Source organism: Drosophila eugracilis, unplaced genomic scaffold (assembly GCF_018153835.1).
Source record: "Drosophila eugracilis isolate 14026-0451.02 unplaced genomic scaffold, ASM1815383v1 contig_939, whole genome shotgun sequence".
NCBI lineage: Eukaryota > Metazoa > Arthropoda > Insecta > Diptera > Drosophilidae > Drosophila > Drosophila eugracilis.
Window position 1 is genome coordinate 36,799 of NW_024573855.1, and position 7,751 is coordinate 44,549.

Genomic DNA, 7,751 nt, shown 5'->3' on the forward strand with positions numbered 1-7,751 from the left:
GTCGCAATCATGGACCAAAATAAAGAGAAAATACTGAATATTTTACAGTACTACTACGAGAAAGCCAAAAATGCATCTCAAAAATGCATGATCCGGCCTTCCGGATTTATTTGAAGAGTATGGTGACTGGCGATGAAAAGTGGGTCACTTACGATAACGTAAGGCGCAAACGGTCGTGGTCGAAAAGCGGGGAGGCAGCCCAGACGGTGGCCAAGCCTGGATTGACATCCAGAAAGGTTCTTCTGTGTGTTTGGTGGGATTGGCAGGGAATAATCCACTATGAGCTGCTCCCCTATGGCCAATTCCCGCTGGATTCGGACCAACTGGACCGCTTGAAGGACAGCACTCATGCAGAAGAGGCCATCTTTGATCAACAGAGGCCGCATTGTCTTCCACCAGGACAACGCCAGGCCACACACATCTTTAGTGACGCGCCAGAAGCTACGGGAGGTCGAATGGGAGGTTATTTTGCATCCACCGTATAGTCCGGATCGCGCACCGTGATTACCACCTGTTTCTGTCCATGGCAAACGCGCTTTATTCTTGAGGTCCCTACGCATCGGAAGTGTATTACATCATCCTCCACGCCTACTCTAACGCCCACATATCACGGAAAGCAAAAATCGATCAAAATTCAGGAGCTATTGGAGCTAGAAAGTTGAAATTCAGTATGTATAATCTTAAGATGCCAACGCATTTTATGGTGACACCATTATCAGGCCACACCCACTCTTACACCCACCAAGCTTGAAAAACGGTTTTCAAATTTTGTAGAAAAGATGATATCGCGGTAACTATAAGCGATAGAAAGTTCGGGTTAAGCATGCTTTTATGATGCCCCAAATGGGAATTGTTTTTTCCCATCTAGCCACGTCCAACATAACGCCCACAAAACCCGAGCTTGGCTCAATATCCTCCCCCCGTTGAAGGCTTGCCCTTCAAAAAAGTCCTTGAAGGGCAGCAGGCACAACCTTGAAAACATACGCCTTGTCGTTCCAACAACTGTATTTAGTACGCCAATATTATTCTGTTTTACAAATCAAAATGCTGCAGCTGCCAGCCTCCAATGGCCCCCTCATCGTTGCCCTTGTTGGTCCCTTATGCTTCACAAACTGGCCCTCGGGATCGATCTCCTTGTTCTCCACGTTGTTTTTGACACTAGCTGACACATAGTAGTTCGAGATACTGCGATCTTCAGATTCATCAACCACAGCACGCTTGCGGCTCATGGCACCAGAAGAAGTGCCTCTTGAAAGCGTTGCACGGGTTGAGGTACGAAGTGATGGGCTGAATGACTGAACCATGGCCTAACTGGCGGCTGGGGTAATGTTCAGGCGCGCCTAACTGGCGGCTGGGGTAATGTTCAGGCGGGCCTTCTCGCCGATCAGCAGCTTGCCGTAGGAAGCGATTTCCAAATCGAGTGAGACCTAGATGTCCTGGTATTCCGGCAGATGATGGGTCATCGAATAAACTTCTTCTCGAGCTGAGCCACCTCATGGCCGTGCCGCTCGCGGGTGTAATCTATTTCCTGCTCCAACTCACGCACGAGTTCAAATTCGTGAGTCTTGCCATTTAGAGCGTCAACACGAACACGAGTTGAGCGCAACTCTTCAATGGACTTGTGCGGAGAGTTGGATGTGCGTGCAGCAGCCCCTTGCAGGCGACGGACTCTATCCTCGTATAGCGACTCGATAATTCGCATCTGCTCCTCATACTTGGAAAGCAGCTCCTGTAGCGACTGTGTCAACTTGCCATCATAGTCGAGGCTGAGGCGTTCGTCGATTTCGCTGTTCTCTGTCTGGCGGATGCGGCGCGACTCATTGATCTCCTGTGAGTGGATCTGATCCTTGACTGACAGCTCTGAATGGTATTTTCCAAATCAAAGCGCGACAGTGTCTCCTGCTCTAGAGCATTCCGCGTGTCGTCGAATTGCTTGCGCAGATGATCCAACTCTTTGGTCATATCGTTCAGTTCATCTTTTTCCAATCGGTATGTCCGTCTGTCCGTATGAACGCTGAGAGATAGAAAGTTGGGATTAACCATGGAGATTCTTGAAAAGCCCATGGCCCTCAAATCGCGAAAAGCTAAAATAGCTGAATCTTAGGAAGTATTAGAGCTAGGAAGTTAAAATTCAGTATGTATTATCTTGCGCGTTCGCACAAATGAAAGAATGAAAGAAATGTTATTCTTTTGGTTCTTTTGCTTTTGATTGCGAACGAGTGTGGCTCAAAATTTTTTTTCTGTGACTGAATTCATTAAACCTTTTTATACCCGTTAATCGTAGAGTAAAAGGGTATACTAGATTCGTTGAAAAGTATGTAACAGATAGAAGGAAGCGTTTCCGACCCTATAAAAGTATAAATTGAGCCATGTCCGTCTGTCCGTCCATCCGTCCGTCCGTCCGTCCGTATAGCAGATACAAAGATGAGATTAAGCATGAAGATTCTTGAGGTCCCGGGACAGCGCACGTTTATTACAGCATCCTGTCACGCCCACTCTAACGCCCACAAATCGCGAAAAACTAAAATCGCTAAAATCTCGGGAACTATTAGAGCAAGAAAGTTGAAATTCAGTATCCACTTATACGCCCGACAAGCTCAAAAGACGGTTTTCGCATTTTCAAGAAAACCTGATATCTCGGTAACTATAAGTAATAGAAACTTCGGATTAGGCATGTGGATTTTTATGATGCCCCAAACGTGAATTGTTTTTTTCCATCTAGCCACGCCCATCCTAACGCCCACAAAACCCGAAAAACCAAAAAGTCACAAATCTCGAGAACTAAAGGAGCTAGAAAGTTAGTCTTAAGAATACGTATTTTAGGGATGCGACTGCAACTTTCCACGAGTTTTTATTCGGCCACGCCCACTCTAACGCCTACAAACCGCGAAACACTGTGGCGTCTATACTAATATTATGAATGCCTTCGTTTGACCTTGTGTAATTTATTTCTATTAATATCTATCGATTTACCAAAGATATTTCAAATCGGAACATTATTTCACTACTTGTGAAGAAATTTAGGTTATAAGGCCTCACATGGGCAGTGACGTCACTATCAGTTACTCGACATGCTTTCTCCGACAATAGGTGGCGCTTGGGTAATTTCAGCTAGCAAAATGAATATTTTAAAATTGTGTAAAACAGTAACGGGTATCTTATAGTCGCGGCACTCGACTATAGCGTTTCCTCTTGTTTTAAATTAACATGGCCGAAACATAGGAACATTCACATAGGGTAACATTGGGGTTTTTTCTTTTTATTTCAATGGGGTTAATAATTTTTTAAACTATGAACTCAACACCCACTAATTACATTTAATTAGTCATAAAAGAATAAATTGCTTCGGCAACGGTAGATTGCTGTCTGGGAAAAACTGACACTTTTTTTGAGGTTTCTTCTCTTTTTTTCGCCTATTTTTGAACCCTTTTCTATTCTTGCTTTAAGACACATTCATATTTGAATCTCCAAAAAAGAATTTCAAATCGCTTTACATTCCTAATTTTTTTTCACTCACTATATAATACTTTCCATTCGCTGACAAAAGATTAATAAAAACAAGAAGAAACGCTACAGTCGAGTGCCGCGACTATAAGATACACGTTACTGTTTTACAGCATTTTTAAATATTCATTTTGCTGATGGACAAATCGACTTCACTATTGATACTCTTACATCAACGAATCTAATATACGCTTTTACTCTGAGAGTAACGGGTCTAAAAAAGGAACTGTTTATTGGTGGGTTTTATTTGGCGATCGACAGACTCAGAAATGTCAAGTGCATAAAGGAAAGCCCAGAAAGGAAAGCCACAGAATGTTTTCGAGGCTGCCAGATTGTTACATCATGGAGTTACAGCGACTCGTCATCAAGGAAAATGAGGCGCGTGGGCTTTCAATGGAATTATGAATGACTACGTCAAGAAAGGATACCCACGACGACTAGAACAGCAGGAAGACATTTATGGTAAAAGTGAAAAGTTGTGGTACCAGCCGAACTTCAGGGTCGAGAACCCAAACAAGCCCCTGGGAAGGGATGGTCCAGTGTGTTAAGAAGGTGCTGACCCATACGATGAGGGAGCTGCCTATCAAGGAACATTTCAGGAGAACCTGTTGATCGAGGCGGAGAATATAGACAATTCTCGCCGACTAGCGCAACTGCCAGTTACAGTGGATCAGGAGGCTCCCAATCTGCCGGATATACCCGGCGCAAATGGAAAGCTGTCCGAGAGGACAAGGAAGCAGTGGCGTCTGACCAGTATGACGAATGACCGCTTCTAGAAGCGATGGGCACAGGGAGAAAAAGTGCGAACATATCGAGCCTCTGCGCCAAGCAATATTAGTATTAATCTGTGATCAGGCCATTCCAAGTCGAGAGTGGGAACGAGTTATCGTGGAGAAGGTGTTCACTAAAGTACGGCGGGGTTCACGATCGTCGGTCCAACCTGACGATAGACCAAGAATTGCACTAGATGTGGTGAATTCGACTACTTTACTGGGATGGGGATGTTTCGGAACAAAAAAGGTAGTCAGCTAAATATCGAGTCAGTCAGTTTGAATTTGCTCCTCTGGATTGCACTTTCGTTCAGTATTATATTTGTTATTTACGATATGTTTAGATATTGGGAAAACGGTTTGGCGATTCCAGGGAAGGAGGTAAGAGATACTGCGCTATAAAATTTAAGTTGTATTTTCCCCAACAGAATAAAACCCATTAGCAGGTCACAATACAAGCTACAAGGTGCCATTACTATTTTCGGCGACGCTCAAAGTGCTAGAGGCACCTCCATAAATTTAGATGGGCGTAACTGGTATTCGGGTAACCACAATTTTCAAATTTATATTAAAGATATAATACTACAATGAATATACTTACCGAGAATGACATTTTCCCAGCATACACAGCTTGCTCGGCAGTTTTGTGTTTTTCCCGTTGCTCGATTTTTAAAGACAGATATAAAGTCCGGATCGGGAAATAAACGGCTTGAGGATATAGACGTCCAATCTAAACAAATAACAAAGGAGAAAGCAAAAAAATATAGAAATAAACGGCTTGAGGATATAGACGTCTAACCTAAACAAATAACAAAGGAGAAAGCAAAAAAATATAGATATATAGCATTTGATACTCTATAAATAATGTTTTTTAACAACTAATTGCTGGAGGGCAGTTCAATTCAAAACCGTTACCGTTTACCGTTATTTTGTAGTGTTAGTATTTTGAATCAACCAGAACAAAATAGAATCTGGTGATGAGCCCGCCACTAGTCATCCGTTTTTGCCATTGGCTGCTTGGCCCAACATCTTCAACAGAGTCTTTGGGGGCAGCAGACACAACCTTGACAACGCACGCCTTGTAGTTCCAATAGATGTCTTTAGTACAGCAACACGGTTCAGTTTTTACAGAGAACTTGTAGGTGGTCGAAGAATCACCCTCGTTGATCAAACGCTGCAGCTGCCAGCATTCAATGGCCACATTATCATTGCTATTATTATACAGCTTCACAAACTTGCCCTCGGAATCGATCTCCACGATACCGGCTGGGGTAATGTTCAGCCGCGCCTACTGGCCGACCAGCAGCTTGTCGTAGGCATCGATTTCCAAATCCAGTGAGACCTTGATGTCCTGGTATTCCCATCAACTCTTCGCGCAGTCGAATAAGCTCCTTCTCGAGCTGAGCCACCTCTTGGCCGTGACGCTCGCGAGTGCTATGGAGTTCCGGCTCCGTTGTCGCCACGGGTACGATCCGTATTGACCGTATCATCCAAAAGACGACGCGTCTCCAGCAGCTCAACCTCGAAAATGTTTTTGCATACCCGATTAACCGATGCTCCATCCGCAGTGAATACAGTGTCTCCAAGGCCATTTACCGCTGTCAGCACTGTTTCCTGCAAGAGAGTCTACCCAATTCGCCTTTATGGGTCCAGCTTTTGAAAGATGATCTGGATGAGGAGGCACCCTTGAATTTCGTCTTCCGTCCCGGAACTTATGAGGGACGGAAAATGAACATCGGTCGGATAACTCCCGAAGAGTTGCAACGCATCCCGACTCGAGTACCCTTAGCTTTAGGATCTCGTTGATATAAGCCTGGATATTAACCGTCGATTTCTAAAACGGTGGCGCAAAAGATCAAGAGCAACATCATAGCTAGCGTCAGTAATCTACAAAAGTCTCACAGTCTCCAAGGCTCCTGCAGACATAAAATTAGCCACCTGAGCATCTATATCTTGGTCAAGTGAGGATGGCTGGCAATCGTCGTCTTGAACAGGGAGCAGAAATTAAAAGGTCACCTGCCACACGGCATAGCCACCGCTGAATGTTGGCATCGAAAACGGGGGCAATGGGGGAGCAGGCGTTTATGGAGTGGGTGAAATACCAGCAACACTGGTACCATCCAAAAGCGTAAAGTGGGTAACAACTCTACTCTGTGTAATTTAATTATGGCAACGAAAGCAAACAGTTTCCGTGAACTGCTTACAATTATCAAAACAGGCTGCTTGGCCTAACATAGCTTAAAGTTATTATCAAAAAATTTAATTCGAATTTTCAACGCATCTGGAACTACCTTGATTTTGTAAAACTTATGCAATGAAAGTTTTTCTATCTGTTACATACTTTTCAACGAATCTAGTATACCCTTTTACTCTACGAGTAACGGGTATAACAAGAGGAAACGCTATAGTCGAGTGCTGCGACTATAAGATTTTGCTAGTGGAAATTACCCAAGCGCTACCTATTGTCGGAGAAAGCATGTCGAATAACTGATAGTGACGTCACTGCCCATGTGAGGCCTTATAACCTAAATTTCTTCACAAGTAGTGAAATAATGTTCCGATTTGAAATATCTTTGGTAAATCGATAGATATTAATAGAAATAAATTACACAAGGTCAAACGAAGGCATTCATAATATTAGTATAGACGCCACAGTGTTTCGCGGTTTGTAGGCGTTAGAGTGGGCGTGGCCGGATAAAAACTCGTGCGAAGTTGCAGTGGCAACCCTAAAATACGTATTCTTAAGCCTAACTTTCTAGCTCCTTTAGTTCTCGAGATTTGTGACTTTTTGGTTTTTCGGGTTTTGTGGGCGTTAGGATGGGCGTGGCTAGATGGAAAAAAAACAATTCACGTTTGGGGCATCATAAAAATCCATATGCTTAGTCCGAAGTTTCTATTACTTATAGTTACCGAGATATCAGGTTTTCTTGAACATGCGAAAACCGTCTTTTGAGCTTGTCGGGCGTATAAGTGGGTGTGGACAGATAATAGTACCACTAAAAGATGCGCTGGCATCCAAAGTTTATACATATTGAATTTCAACTTTCAAGCTATAAAAGTTCCCGAGATTTCAGCGAATTTAGTTTTGTGCGATTCAAAACAAAATTTCAAATTTAACTGTTTAAAAAATCGGTCCACCCGTTTAGGATTCTATAGCGAATATACATGGTTGCATCAATTTATATACATATGAATAGATTGACAATTTTTAGCGATTTTAGTTTTTCGCGTGGGGGTTAGAGTGGGCGTGGCAGGATGGTGTAATAAACTTTCGCTGCGTAGGGACCTCAAGAAACTACCAAGAGCGTTCGCCATGGACAGAAACAAGTGGTAATCACTTGGTGCGAGATCCGGACTATATGGTGGATGCAAAAGAACCTCCCATCCGAGCTCCCGGAGCTTCTGGCGCGTCACTAAAGATGTGTGTGGCCTGGCGTTGTCCTGGTGGAAGACAATGCGGCCTCTGTTGATCAAAGA

General features: G+C 43.6%; 1 pseudogene; it reads right to left on the reverse strand.

Annotated features, from left to right (window-relative positions):
* Positions 1-1,032: 1,032 nt before the first annotated feature.
* LOC108111892 lies at positions 1,033-2,010 on the reverse strand (annotated as a pseudogene).
* Between the last annotated feature and the right edge of the window lie 5,741 nt (positions 2,011-7,751).